This window comes from Cavia porcellus, unplaced genomic scaffold, assembly GCF_034190915.1.
Source record: "Cavia porcellus strain 051 isolate PalLab524CR breed Dunkin Hartley unplaced genomic scaffold, mCavPor4.1 scaffold_22, whole genome shotgun sequence".
Taxonomy (NCBI): domain Eukaryota; kingdom Metazoa; phylum Chordata; class Mammalia; order Rodentia; family Caviidae; genus Cavia; species Cavia porcellus.
In genome coordinates this window covers 15,001,502-15,017,596 of record NW_026947505.1, presented here as the reverse complement: position 1 = coordinate 15,017,596, position 16,095 = coordinate 15,001,502, and the positions used below count along the sequence as shown (strand labels likewise).

The 16,095-nt window shown below is 37.2% G+C and overlaps 1 pseudogene; it reads right to left on the bottom strand.

Moving 5' to 3' along the window:
* Positions 1 to 7,675: 7,675 nt before the first annotated feature.
* On the bottom strand, positions 7,676 to 9,077 carry LOC100715031 (trace amine-associated receptor 7a-like; annotated as a pseudogene).
* Between the last annotated feature and the right edge of the window lie 7,018 nt (positions 9,078 to 16,095).

Here is a 16,095-nt window from a genome sequence, read left to right as displayed (position 1 = left end):
TTCTTATTTACTCTTTTGCTCATTGAACTCTCAAACTTTTGGTCTTAAAGCTCTTTGCTCTAGTAAGAAATACTTGAAATGATGGCACATGCCTGTAATACCAGAAACTTGGGAGGCTGATGCAGGACAATTGATGAATTTAGGGCTAATGTGGACTACATAGTGACACTAGTGACACTTCATCTTTAAAAAAAAGAAGAAAGAAGGAAAAGAAATACTTGCATTAATTCTTGCTGGGTACAGGAAGGGAACTGGATCTCAGGAAATACTCTTGGCAGCTTCTACAGTCTCTGAATACTGCACATAATTAATACATAAGAAAGAAAAAAGTTGGAGAATCTTAAAATCCTGCAGGAAAACAAAATTAAAATATTTCAAAATCAGTAACATGTACCATTCAGTTTAGTTAATCATTCGAAGTTAAAAATTTTGACTGTATACTAATGCTGCTACAGTTTAACTCACTGTATAAAACAGATTATATGAAGAATGTGTTTAGGCGGTGTGGCAGATTGCATCTCCTCCCAGGCAGAGAACCACCAGTGCATCCTGAGATCCATGCCATGTTAAAATTTAGGACACTGGGAAACCAAGCAAGCACCTCATCTCCCTGGCTGCATTGTGGCAGACTGTGGCCCTTCCAGGGGGTGAGCCACCAGTGTCTTCTAAGATCCACACCATGTTGAAACTTAGGGCCCTGGGAAACCAAGCAAGCAGCTAGCCTCCCTGGTAAGTGGCTGCAGTGTGGCAGACTGCGGCCTTCCAGGGGGAGAACCCCCAGTGTCTCCTGAGATTCACTCCATGTTGGAACTTAGGATGCTGGGAAACCAAGCAAGCAGCTAGCCTCCCTGGTAAGTGGCTGCAGTGTGTCAGACTGCGGCCCTTCCAGGGAGAGAATCACCAGTGTCTCCTGAGATCCATGCCATGTTGGAACTTAGGGTTCTGGAAACCAAGCAAGCAGCTTGCCTTCCTGATAAGCAGTGGCAGTGTGGCAACTATGGCCCCACCACGGGGAGAACCACCAGCGTCTTCTGAAATGCACACCATGTTGTAACTTAGGATGCTGGGAGACCAAGCAACCAGCCTGCTTCTCTGCTAAGCAATACTAGTGAACCTACTGGTACATGGCCTAGAGTCAAACATCCCACTTCCCCTACTCTCCTTCCCCTGTCCCCCCATTAATGAATGAGAATCAGAAATCTGAGCATTTCTTGGGAGGTCGAACATAGCAAATAAGGGGGATTTCCTTCTATCATCTCTTTGAAGACAAATATTTTTATAACTGTTTTGCTTTATTCTGATGAAGGGTCCTGCTCTGTTCAATATTCTATTTTGATAAGTTCTATAATGTGATGTATTTCACTATAGTTTGATATCCGTGATTGAAAGAACAACTATTGTAAAGATAACAAAATATACTGTTGTAACTATTACTCTTATCCTGGTAACCTGCTGGGAAGTTCTGTACTAATTTCACTACATGGTCTCAGTTGGCTTTATTCTGTCTTGTTCTGTTGTATTTTACTACTTTCAAAATAAAAAAAAGGTTTTTTAAAAATAAAGAATGTGGTTAAGGAAACAAAGCTAAATTCATTATCTACTGAGAAATTCATTATCTACTGAGAAATTCATTATCTACTGAGAATTAAGATATTTAAGATATATTTAAGATATTTAAGATATTTAAATATTTAAGATATTTAAGATATTTAAATATAATATAAATTTTAGTTTACAAAGTAAATTCCCCTTGTCATACATGAAAACAGGACTTTCCACACCTGTGTATCTCCCTTCATCAGACTAAGATTTATTGATTCTTCGAATTATCAGTGCCAATGATATCCAGTTGCTGTCTGTGGGTATCATAATCTATTTTCATGATGCTTGAGATTTTGACAGGAAAACAATCTTGACCCAAGTGTGTGGAGAAATGGACCTGTGATTTCAGATTGCCATAAGCACTGTAGGGGAGGAAGACAAGGCTTGTGTTAGTTCAAAAGCACAAGAACGACCATCAGAAAAGGAGCTTCTAAAACTGGGTTAAACAAAATGCTGCTTCAAAGGTTGAGGAATTTCAAGTACTTGAATCAAATTTTGACAGAGGAACCTAGGAAAACTTATACTACGATTACGATAACCAGGATAGGATTTACAGGCCAACATTTGTTCTTGCATCAGCTAAAGGTGTTTGAGTCATTTCTGCATTTCACCTTCAATTTGCAGGAGTGAGTGACTTGAATACATTCATACCATTAGAGTCCACTACTAGACCATCTCCTCGGGGACTGAGCATGTGGAAGACTGCTCATGTGATAACGGTGCCTGGTGCTCTAGGCTGTTCCCAGGCTTAGAAGACAGATAATAAGCAAAAGAGGGAGTAAAGTTTTATGTCTTGTCCCGTGGAGTAGAGCCTGATGGGAGCCAAAGAAGAATAAGGGATGAGGTGATAAGGTAAATTAACAGCAGTGGGCATTTTTCATGCATAATCAACCTGAGTAATAGTCAAGCAATTCTGTGAGATAATGAATAAATGATTTAGCTCTCAGTTCAGTACATACTCCACTGGCACTTGAAAATTGTTCCTTATGGACGTAAATAACTGCCTAGAATATATACTATTAGGTGATAAAGAATATGAAATTTTGTTTAATCCTACAAAGATTCTGTAGCAAATATAGTTTCATCTTTTGTTGCTTCTCAGTCACAATTCATACTGTTCCATCATCTTGAAACTTGAAAATTTCAGTATCTTCCCTCCGTATCTAGGAGAATATCCACGACCTCCTCACTAGCCCCAGTAGCCATTTGTAGGCTTAGGAGACTTGGGTTAGTCAAGGTGAAATGTCTGCTTCCTTACTGCACATCATCCCCTCAATTTTGTTTCTATTCCATAGGGAGAGGAAGGGGAAGAAGGACTTCAAACCTAATTTGGTTTTCATGTAGACCTCTTTTGGTGGAATTGTCCTTGCAGTACTTAGCATGGAAAACAAGTTGGTGTTGATGAGGACAGTCTTTGGAGCCATCTGTGTAGCAGCAACCACTTCCAATTTATATAAACCAAGTGTTTGACTGCTCAGTGTTGTTTTGATTTTTTCCAACCATCTCCCCAACTTGTGTTGATGCAACACAGACTATAGGAGCACCCTTAATGGGGAACCTGTAAGATTTGCAAATCTTTTTTAATGGTACCGGGAATTGAACTCAGGACTTTGTGCTTGCTAGGCAGGTGCTTGTGCCACTGTGCTTTATGCCCGGCTCCTGGACCAGCCATGTCTTGCCTTCTCCCTCTTTTCTATGCTGGGAAGTTTTATATAACTTTGATGTCTGGGTCACTGATACCGTATTCGCTTCCCACTGATAATACGCTTTCTACAACAGTCTCTGATGTTCTCATTTCTATACTTAAAATGAGATCAACTATATTATTCTCTAAGGACATTTATAAGGGCAAAAATTGAGTCATCTGTATCTTCTTAAAGGACATATTCCCATGGACAATAACACACAGATAAAAGTCCCATGCTGTTTCATTTCATGGAAAGACTTTAGATAGGGGTGCAAAGGGGTCCACTGAAGGGGCTCACTCGCATCAAGGGTAGGTGCATTGGGCAGGCTTCTCACCAAGAGTTACACCTGATCCTAACCCCACAGGTCTGGAAGGCTGGCACACTGCGGGTGTTGCTCATCAAGGCTGTTGCGCTAGTGGATATGACAAAATATTTTCCTCCCTACTTATATTCTCTTTATGCTTTTCCTGTTTTGTTCTGGATACTACCAGGCCTAGAGAACAAAAGGTGAGAAATAAGAAAAATAAGAAAGATAGTACACTTCTTCTTTGTGTAGGTCCCATTGCCTAGGCCTGCATGGCATGGGCAGGAAAGATACAGTGCTAAACTGTGTAAGACTTCAGGGTTTTAATCTTAACTAGAAATTGAGGGAAAGCTATGAAATTTTCCCAAAGGGTTGCTATAGCTGAGACAGGGAGATTCAACAGAGCAGACTTACATGAAGGAAGAGATAAAGTGGTCCAGCCATGCACTGTTTGTGAAGTATGGAAGTTAGTCCATCCCACACTAATGGTATGTATGACATGTCAGGCTTTACAGTACAGCTTGAGGGAACAATGAATTTTTGACACTAAAATTCTGGTCCTCAACCTTGTCTTAATAATTTGAAGCCTACTTTATACCATACTATCGTATATTTGGGATGTCACCTATTTAATACAAAGTAAATAAATAATATTCTAGTAATAGGAGATATAGTCCTAATTTTTTCTTTTTTTGTCTATGCTCTCAGTGAGAAAATGTATTATTGAGGTACTGTACAAGTTGTGATCACTTGACTTTGAAATCAGTATTCTGATTCTGTTTTCAAGCACTACAAAATAATAATAGAAGATGTGGGCAATGTCCAATCAGAATTTTCACTATCATAGGGGCTGGGGATTTAGCTCAGCAGCATAAGTACCTGTCTTGCAAGCAGGCAGTCCTGAGTTCGATCCCTGGTACCGATAAAAATGAAAAAAAAAAAAAAAGACAAAAAAAAAAATAATAAAAAAATTTTTACTATCTTGAGAGCTAAATCAAGACCTTGAGATGCCATCCTTTGCCTTGTTTTGGGAAGTCAGATTATGGACCCTAAAGTGGTCGTGGACATGCTGAGGTATTGAGAAAGAAGTCAGGCTGCATGAGGACTTATACCCTCCAATAATTACAGAGCATTTCACCATTTTGATAGTTGAGATGCATGAATGGTTACATATCATCTGAACATCAAGACAGTTCACCGTATAGTTTTACTATTTTCCTGAAATTTCACTGAAATGTCCTAAAATACATGTCTGAAAATCGAGGGGATCATGTTGATTTAAAAAGCCAAGCAAACACACCACCCAACACACATGGAAAGTAACCAGACAGGGAAGAGCTACTTTTCCCAGCACAACTAGATCAAACTTCTAAGTCCCAGAAATAGCAATTAGAGAGAAAGAAGGGGTGAACGTAGTGAGAGCAATCCTGCAGAATGATTTTTCTGAGGTTATGCAGATCCAAGGTTTCAAACACAGTCAGAACACAGAGCCAGTGTACAAAGCAAATCTCAAAATTCCAAGAACAAGAGCCAAAGAAGGTGGCTTAAGTATTGATTATAGTTCCTGCTCAAGTGTTCCTGAAAGTTTAGAGAGAAAAGATTGACAATTGTGAGAGATTTTTGACAGAATTCTTCGTCTAGCTCTATTTAATGTTACAATTCAGGAAGCATAAACTGCTTCTAGTTCAGGTTTCATCACTGGGGCTGCGGAACCATTCCCCTGCGGGCACCTGAGCTACAGCAACACCCCAGGACCAGCAGCAGAAAGAAGAGTACCAAACCCCCAGAAAATCTCTCAGATTGCAGGCCAGAGCACACGTGCCTGAAACCCTGCTGCTTGGACTACAGTAACCTTTGCCTCACTCAAACTTCATGAAAGATTCCTAAGTGTTGACCCTGTGTCATGTATGTGAGTAAAACAGAGCAAACTGTGGGAGACCCACATGTCCTGCAGCCCCTGAGAGGACTGCACACCCCGGGAATGATTTCCTGAAGTCCTAGCCAAGGTGATCCAAAGAGGTGCACCCGGTGAGGGGTCACAGCTTTCAGATATATCACCTGATTGTCTCCTCTTAGTCACCTGCTGTCACAGCACAGATATTTTCCTCTTCGTGTCACCTTTTGTTTCTGTTGGTGCAAACCCGCACACGCAGAGCACATATTCCCTGTTAGTTTCCATAAATGTAGCTGCTTTTTCCATCGTGTTTTTGGCCATCTGGTGCATTCTTGCAATTCTTTGCTCCACATAAACACCAATCTAGAATGAATTCTCGGACCCATCTCTTTTACAATGAGAAGAACTGGATTAGAAAATTTATTGCATATATCTCAAATTCTTGAAGTAATTATGTCAGGAAAACAAATATATACCAGAGAAAACGAATGCATATGTTTGAGTTGTTTTCTGTATTAATTTTATTTAGGAACTGCTATTGTGATTTAAAGCACTGCAATCAAAATAAATTGATGGTATTCAGCCTGGGAACTACAGAATTGTGAGTAAATGACTTGCAACTAGGGTGCATTTAATTACCTGTTAATCACATAGATTAAGTTTCTCAAACTATGGTAAAGTCAGAAATAATACAATATCTCAGAAAGGTATAGCAATTCAAAGCAATTGTTTAATAATAGAAGAAATTGTGTTCTAATAATAAATACTATTGATATATGACTCAGCATAAATTAGAGAAAATAGCAAGAACACTTTCAAATGTATTCCTTCCCCAAAGATATGATGCTAGGATTTTTCAAATTTGACCTATAACAAGCTTAGATATCACATCATTTCTCTTGTATGACAAACTCAGCCATTAAGAAAGAGAAACATAAAGATCAATAATAGGAAGTAGGGAGAGATCTTTGACAAAGGAAGGAGACCAAGAGATGGAGGGACAGGGCAGAGGAGGATGAAAAGCTGAATGCACGTGTGTTCTGTACCTGTACCAACTTCCCAAGAGGAATAGTCTGTCACACACCATAAACATGTAACAATAAAAATAAAAATTAGCAACACAGGAAAAAAACAACAAACATGAATGAATAAATAAGGGAATAAATAAGGGAAACTATAATAGAACACTCTTCACATTATTCAGAGAACACAAGGCCCACTAATCTGAATACCAATAGCAGTTCATTTCTAATCACCTGGCATGTGTGCTGTGCCATGAACCACACAATTCAGCTGTCTTTGAGCTGTGTTATTGAAATACATTTTCTGCTGTGGTTACTATGTTGGCATTTTATACTCCATATCAGTATTTTCCTTCAATATATTTAGATTTCTATTTTCATGTATATCTTGAAAAGTTCCATAAATGTTTGTGACAATTGAAAACATGAATAATATATTTTTTAGAAGCGTGGTTAAATTGTAAGGATCTTATGCTTCTTAATTTAAATGTCTAAGAACTTGTAAACTTTCTGAATTTCATGTAATTTTTTAGAGTGTGGTGATTATAAACAAAAAACTCACTGAACACATGAATATTTTATTTTTTATATCACTTTGCTGTTTCGTTGAAAACATGGAAACTTATATTGTTATTCCTGAATTATTAATCCTGACCCTGCTATATTTATCAATACACAAATCTGACACTACCAATGTAAACTCTTTGGCTCCTCTGATGAGTTATTGCCTAACTTTCCTTTAGTTAATTTACATTATATTAAGGAAATGCTACAATAGGGAAGGCAAATATATATATAGGAATTAAACTTATGTAGGTTAATACAAGCCAAGCTTCAGTATTTAAATAGATCTAATATCTAATTTCTGTTGAATATTGTCAGGAGCATAATATGGGAGGGATTACTCACCTGACATTTAAGGAACACACAGAAACCTCAGGAGCCCAAGATCACAGTAAGTGGCAGAGTTGGCACCATGGTGATGGTACTCTCATTAAATTTGGGTTTAATGTGATGTTAAACAAATGACATTGACCTTGAGTGTCATCCAGGTCTGACTAGGGACAATATTGAATTGTTTTATATTAAAACTACAGAACACGGCTGAGCATATCTTTCCCTTATACTGTGATTACCACAAAATTCTTTTCATGAAAACAAAAACCTACTCAGAAAACAGCTTTATTATTGAGGAATTCTCTCTGAACACTTTTCCTGTAATGATTAGTTTGATGGCTTTTCGAAACCAAGGGTAAAAAAGAGCATAAATCAAGGGATTCATTGCCGAGTTGTAGTAAACGATCCAAACTAATATTTCATACACATAAGTGGGTGTGATGAAACCCAGGAAGGCATCGATGAGGGAATCGATGAAGTACGGCAGCCATGAAATCAGAAAAGCTATCACTGCGATGTCCAGGATTGTGGTTGCTTTTCTCTCCCTCCTGGCTACCCTGTCTTTGTAGCTGTCAGATGGTTTTGCTGCCTTATTTCCTTTTTTTTTTTTTATTTAAAGAAAAGGAAACGAAAAAAAAAATACATGGAGATTTAAAAAAAGGGTAGAAATAATACTAAATTACAGACAAACAAAAGGTAAGAAATTGCCGGTTGATAATACAAATTGTCATCTTGGAAATGGCTGTTCAGGTTATAGAATTAAAGTATTTAGAATGACATTCAAAAAAGTGACCCTACAAACCATTCTGCTCTATGGTCGAACAAAAGCTCCGTAATATGATTATCAGTCCCACCTATTTGTTTTACTTCTCAAAGAGGGTAAGGTTAACCATATCAAAACAGAACAGAACATTTAAAAAAAATAAAAAACAATTTAAAGAAATACAGATTTCAATTGCTGCCTTATTTCTCAGACTTTCAATTTTCCTAGCCTGTTGCCTAGGTATCAGGAAAACCTTGGAGTAAACAGTTACCATCACAAGAGTGGGAATGAAAAATTACAGAAAGTCGATCAAGACCCAGTTTTGATTGACTGCAATCTGACAGCCTCCCACACAGGTGAGAGCACTCACTAGTTCCTCCAGCCCAGCTACATTTGCCCCTGTGTAAAGAAGGGAAAAAGTAAAGACAACAGCAAGCAGCCAGAAGGTGATACACATGCCAGACACAGAAGCAGTGAACCTGGTGGGATAGACCAGAGTGTCAGTGACAGCGATGTACCTATCGATGGAGATAAAGCACAAGTGGAAAATAGAGGAATAACAGAAGGAGCCATCGAAACAGGAGTGGAGTTTGCAGAAACTGTCCCCAAAGTACCAGCAGCTCTCCACAGACCTGACCATGCTGAAGGGCATCACAGTCGTCCCCACCATGAAGTCAGCGCAGGCCAGAGAGGCGATCAGAAAGTTAGCTGGGGAGTGAAGCTGCTTGAAGTGGAGAATGGAGGTGATGACCAGCAGGTTTCCCAAGACAGCCAGCACAGCCCCAGAGCCAAAGACCAGGTAGAGGAGCAGGCGGGGGCCCGGGGAGTAGGGAGCTTTGACACAGGATCTGTTCACATTTTCATAGCATAGCTGGACGGCTGCAGGAGGGGTCAGGTCACCACTCATGGTCGTCTGGGCACCTGGTGATGGAGTCATCTTTAGTATTCAAGTGTATGATTCTTGCTTTCAAATACTTTCAAAAGACATAAAATACTGAATAATTGTGAGCAAGTTAATAATTGATTTCCTTTCCTTGTGTCTTATTCCGATTTGTAGAAACTGATATCTTCATCTAATAAAATTATTCCCTTCCAGACACACAGGCAATCAAGTTTCATCATCGCATAAAATGCTGTTTTTTCTATTTTAAATTTTTTCTTTCTTACTTACTTTTTCATATCTGACCAGCATTTGTCTTCAAAAGGAAGACAAATGTTTTCTGATGCATCTGAGTGCTGCCTTGTATTAGGATTTTTATCCCAATTAAATAAAGCGAGGATCATGGTCTGAATGCTTTTTTTCCCCAGGAAAGTAGCTTAATAATTCCACATATCTAATACTGATGAGACTGAATCCCATAGTGGCACATGAGGCGAGACACTTTAAAGAAGTATTGTACTTATGCTAAAACTAAATATGTGCCCTCTCATTTGCTGATGTCATTTGGTGCTTTCAAATAATTGACATGGGAGCTCCGGTAGAGATGGCAGATAGATGAGTAGATCACAGAAGCTCCCTGAGACAGTCAACATAGATGTCAAAATAATACAGCATCTGGAGTCCTGGACAGAGAGAGATGGATCCTCTCTACCCAGGAAGAAACTAAAGTAAGAAGATCCAATCAAACATGTAGTCCTGGTGCTACCACTGGAACAGCTAAAGATTCGGTGTTCCTTCTGCAGTGCCCAAACTCGCATGGCTGCAACTTACTGAGCTGCCTGGATTCCCACCATTTTGACTTACTGGAGTGGCGGTCATACCAGGGTCAGGGGTTGGCAGGCCCAGTGGAGAGCCGAGTTGGCAGGGGACCTGCACTGACCTGCATTGAGTGCCAGGAGAGGACCCCTTACACAGAGGGGGATGTCATTCCGACAGGACAACATCTTGGAACCAGGCAGGAGTTGCAAGAGCAAGGAACAGTACTGGCTTCAGTCAGTTGTTCCCTTCCCAGATGGGAATGGTGGGGTGTGCTTGGCCTGGATCACGTCCCTGCCTGAGACCCAATAAGTTGCCCCAAAACAATTCCCTATGTGCAGTGCACTCTAATACAGTGAAGGCCTCAGCAGGTTGATTGACCCTAAGGAGAGGGGCCAGCATTTGCTGCCCCTGCTTGCATCACAATAGCTACTGAAGAACTGTATCTATAACTTAAGAACAAAGAATGTGAATGAAGAAGCAGGGGTACAAACAAAAGAACTACAAAGGCTATTCACAGAAATAATTAAGGAAAAGTTCCCAAACATAGGAAAAGGAAATGATATTCAGATGTATGAGTCATACAGAACTCCAGCCACCTATAATCAAAACAAAGCCACACCCATTAATATAATAAAGATCCCAGAAATTCAATATAAGAACAGAATATTAAAAGTTATCAGAGACAAGAAACAGACTATTTATAAAGGAAAACCCATAAAAATTATAGCAGATTTCTTGACACAGACCATGAAAGCGAAAAAGCTTGGAGCAAAGTATTCCAAGCCCTGAAAAAAAGTAACCTGCAGCCCAAATTGATGTACCCTACAAAACTGTCTCTAGAAATTAATGGAGAAACGTGATGCTTCCAAGACAAAGAGGAAATTTTCCACTATCTACAAAGTTGTGTTTTTATTAATACTGTTATGTACTGATATATTCAGTTATACAATGTTTGATGATATAGCCAACTCTATTGAAGATAACAAGAGGAGACAACACAGTAACCATGATAAAACTCCTTGTACAGTGGTCTTGTACATCTTTTTCATTTTATGTGTTTATAGGAATATGCTTTGTTTTGTCCTGCTTTGTTTTGTTTCTTCCTCTAACATAGAAAGGATAAAAATACATGTTAAGACTCATGCATAAACAGTTTACAAGAACTGATCTTAGGACACATGATGAAATGAACAAATACTTTGAAGAAAAAAAAGACACTACAGTACAGTACAGTGCTGATCCTGGAGGGTCACGATGTGAAACACAGTAATACTGTTGTTCTTTGTTTAGAGTGATTTTAGTGTACTTTGGTTTGTTTAATTTCAACATAAATGAAGATATGGATAACTGCATGTATGTTTAAGTGTATAGCACTGATAACCATATTAGTAAGTTTTTGTTGGTTAGTTGAACTGAACTGTGTGCAGTCTCGCTGTTTTAATCCCCACTTTATATGTTTCACTTTTATATCTTGAACAACTATTTGTAAAAGGACAATATATAAACATCAATCAGTGATTTCTTACTGTTTATTTTTTTAAGTATGTACCATTTCTACCTGTTTTCTGTTTTGTTTAGTCTTTCTATAAATAAAATTTTAAAAAAACAATTGACATAGAAATAATTTGTGTCCTGACAAGCCCCTGCTGGGAATTTAAAAGCACATTGTTTGTTCTGATTAATCATTGTGCCTCATCTTTTTCATGTTTGGGAGAAATATTTATTAACGAATCTGGTGCTGCATGAAAATTCTTCAGATAAACTCTTAATCCTGTCTCTCACTGATTTGCATTTTTGAAATTTTATCTGCTTACTATCTTTTGTGTCATCCAGTAGATACATTCATCATAGGCAACTATTTCAAGCACATATTACATCTTGATTGTTTTCTCTTTCCCTCTCTCCCTCCTGTCTTCCCCTTTTCTTAGTCTTCTTATTTTTTCAAAGAACAATCCTTGTTTTATTAACCCTGTGTATTATCATCCTAATCTAGATTTCAATAAAATTCATTTTGGTCTTTCTTTTTTTTCCCTTTCATTAGCTTTAGATTTGTGCTTTTTCTTGTTTTTCTAGATTATTTATTTATGATTAATATCCAAGGTTATTTCCGATTGCTCTCTTTATGTGTGCTTTTACACCTATAACTTTCCCTGTGAATGCTGCTTTTAGTGTGTTCATAGTTACTGACATTGTGCTTCTATAGTCATTTGATTCTAGGAATTTTGTATTTCTTCCTTTATTTTCCTTGTGATCCATTGATTTTTCAATAATGTATTATTTAATATCCATGTTTTCATATTTTCTATTTATCATTTTTCTAGCTTTATTCCATTTTGATCCAATCAATGTGTGTGATTATTTCAATTCTTTTGTATTTATTTAAGCGTACTTTAGTACTGATGAGATGATCTATTTGATAAAAGGTCCCATGAACTGTTAATGAAAATCTGTGTTCTGTTTTTGTTGGATAAAACAGTCTGTAGATATCTGCTAAGTCTTGGTTCAATGGTTTAGTTTAACTCTGATGTTTCTTTGTTGTTGTTGTTTTTTCTGGCTGACCTGTTTGGTGGGGTTGCTTCTGAGGTCCCTGGCTATCAGTATCTATCTGTCCTGTTAAGTTCAGAAGTGTTTGTTTTATGAAATTAGGTGCTCTGATATTCAGTGAATAGATATTTATAATTGTTATCTCTTCGGATTTAATTATTTTTTCCAGTTATAGAGAGGCAGTATTTGTGTCTTCTTATCAGGTTTACCTTGAAGTTATCTGTGTCTGACATAAGATAGCTACTCCTGTTTGTTTTGGTGCTCTGATTGAATAGAGTAGCTTTTCCACGCTTTCATTTTAAGTCTTGGTAGTTCTTCTTGAGGTGTTGTCTGGTAGGCAATGAGTATTGTATTTTGTTTTTGATCCAAACTTCCAGTCTCTTTCATTTAATTAGTGAGTTAATTGTTATTGAGAATTCATATTGTAAATTGTTCCTTGAATTCTATTATTGCATCATTTTTTCAGTGCTGATTCTTTCATTAATTTCCCTTTGGCTTAACCATTCACCCAAGCACGTGTACAATTTCTGAGCTCTTTGATATTGGAAGCCTCATGCCTCACAGTCTTAGTGGTCATGTATTTCTTTCCAATATATTTTTCATCATGGATAAATAAAAATATTTATTTTTTCATTATTTAAATGCAAATTTTATAGGATATAGAAATTTGGGAGGAAAATAATTTTCTTCATCTTGAAAGATTTTTCCTACATTCTTTAGATTTGCACTGGCCTTTAAAGAGTGTGTGATGACACCCATAGTTATTCTGATGGCTTTGCCTTTATAGATTACTCACTGTTTTTCTCTATCAACTTTGAGTACTCTCTCCTTTTGTTGAAAATTTTATTATGCTGTGTCAAGCGGTGTTTTTTTTTTAGTCATCACTATTTGGGGTTCTATATGCTCTTGTACTTGAAAATTGTATCCTTTCCCTGGATTTGGAAACTTTCCTATGATTTCAATGAATTTTGAGACATCCTCTAATTTTATTGTGATTTCTGTAATTTTGCAGTTGATTGGTCTTTTTTGAGTTATTTAACAGTTGTTGCACCCAACTTGCAAGTTGTCTTGTTTTTAGGGTATTCCTTAAGTTTATGTTGTACTACATTCATGGTGTCTTCCAGTTCTGTTACTGTCTTCACATCATCAAGTGTGCCACCCCTGATTTCTAGTAAATTATATGCAAGGCCAAATTACAATAAAGAGCAATATGAGGGATGCATAGTAGGAATGGGTAGAGAGATATTCTTCAAATAAGGGAGATCAAGAAATGAAAGGAGATGAGAGGAGGCAAAAAAAGGGAAGGGAAAACGTGTGACAAAGCTAATCAAGTTTGTGTAACATACATGTTACACAACTTCACACTTGCCATGTAAACATTATGTACTGTAAACATGTACTAATGAAAAAACACTTAAAAATTTTTTCTGCAAACTGTGCTTTATTTCTTTAATGCTTAGAACTTCTTTTAGAAATGGTCATTCATGTCATGTTTTGTCTTACTTACTCGGGTTACTGTTTCTTCTTCAAATACTCTGAGGATTTTACTTGTAAGACACATTGTCTGTTGAAGTCTCTTTGAGCTTGTTAAACCATTTTTGTATTTGCTTATGTGTTTCATTTATATCTCTTCAAGTGTTTTGGTCAGTTGGTTTTTGCATTCTTTGCCTATAGCTTCCTCTACTTTCGTGTCCAGGAAATCAGCTTTTGGGACGTTAGAGATTTAAGGGTGTTTCGTGTTGCTCTACATTTTCATGTATTGTTAGAAGTCAGTTAGGGTAGAGATACACTGTCACTCTATATAGTAGTCAGCTTCTATCTGTCTGTGATGTGTTCTTGTATTTGTTTATGTTTTGTGTTTATATGCCTTTTCAACTTATTCCAAATAAGATTTTTTCAGTGTTCACTTTTTAGTAGCACATGTTTGTATTACACAACGTTTGCACTCTCTGTGAAGAGTTGGTACATGTCCATAACACCTCTCAATCTTCTTTTCATTCTCTATCTCTCCACTCCCTCCCCACTACTCTACTTCTTCATCCTCCCCACATTTGAAAAACGTTTATCTCCCTACATCTTCTTATTCTGTCTTTGATTCTGTTCTTATATTTTGTGTTTCTCATATAAGAGAAAGTAAGTAATATTTGGACTGTGTATCGGATTTATTTCACGAGGTGCACCTATTTTCCTACAAATGAATCAAGTTATCTTTATCTATGGTAGAAGAAAAATACAAAAAGGTTCTTATTGATTCATCTGCTAATGGACATATAGGTTGCATTCAATATTTAGCCATATGAACTGTGCTGCTATAAGCTTAGTTATGCATGTGCCTCTCTAATAGATGGCTGTAAACTTCAGGTAAAATACCTAGAGGACCATATCTGAATCCAATACAATTATTGGTGTTACTTTTTTGAAGAATCTTCATAGTGGTTTTCATAGAAGTTGTAATAATTTGCTTTACCCACCCACAGTGCACATGGATTTCTTTTTACTCACAACCTCACCAGAATTTGTTAATACTTGTTTTCTTTATGAAAACCATGATAACTTGATATTCCACATATTCTGAAGTACATGGAATCTCAATATTGATGGAATTAGAATGTTGTTAATGTCCAGCGATGTTGAACTTTTTAATATACTATGCGCCATTTTTACTTCTGAGAAATGTTTGTTCATTTCAGCTGCCTATTTTTTACTATGTCCGTTATTTAATTGGAATTTTTTAGTTATTTATATGTTCTAGATTTAGCAGTGTTTGAGAAAGGACTAAATTTTTCCTTATTCTGTAGACTGTCACTTCACTGTGTTGGTTTCTTCCTTTGCTGTGCAGAAGATTTTAATTTCATATGATCTGATTGCTGACTTTTGGTACTATTTCTAGGCACCACTGGGCTGCTGCTCAGAAAGTTCTTGCCTATGCCTATATCTTAAGAGATTGATCTATTTTGTCTAGATGAGATATGTGGGTATAGATTGAATTCTCCACATGTGAAAAGTCAATTTTTCCGGCACTATTTATTAAGCAGGCTATCTTTCCTCCAGTGTATGCTTTTGGTTCCTTTCTCAGAGATCAGATAGCTAACCCTCCTTGTGTTGATTCTGTGTCCAGCATTCTGTTATGTTGTTCTACATATCTGTTGTGCCGGTGTCGTATTTCCTAGCTCTACAATGTATCAGACCTGGAGTTGTGATATTTCTTGCTTTGCTGTTGTTGCCAGGATCACTTTTACTATTCTGGATCTTGTGATTCCTTACGGATTCTAGGATTGTTTTCTCTAGTTGTGTGAGCAATGCTTTGGGTATTTTACTTTGCTAAATTATGTATCTGTTTTGGAAGTATAGCCAATTTGACTATATTTTATCTGCCTATCAAAGAAGAAGGAATGTCTTTCCATTATCTTATTCCGTTTCAACCTTCTTTTTCAGAGTACTCCGATGAACATTGTAGAGATCTTTCACTTCCTTGGTTAGGTTACTTCCTAAGTATCAATTTTTCTTGAAGCTATTAGAATACTTAGCTAAATTTCATGGTGAGTTCGTTATTAAGATACAAGAATATTATTGATGTTTATTTATCCTACTACATTGCTGAATTTGGTTATTAACTCTAGGAGTCTGTTGGTGGAATGTTTTAGGTCTTCTATGTAAATGATCCTGCAGTTTGTGAATTAAA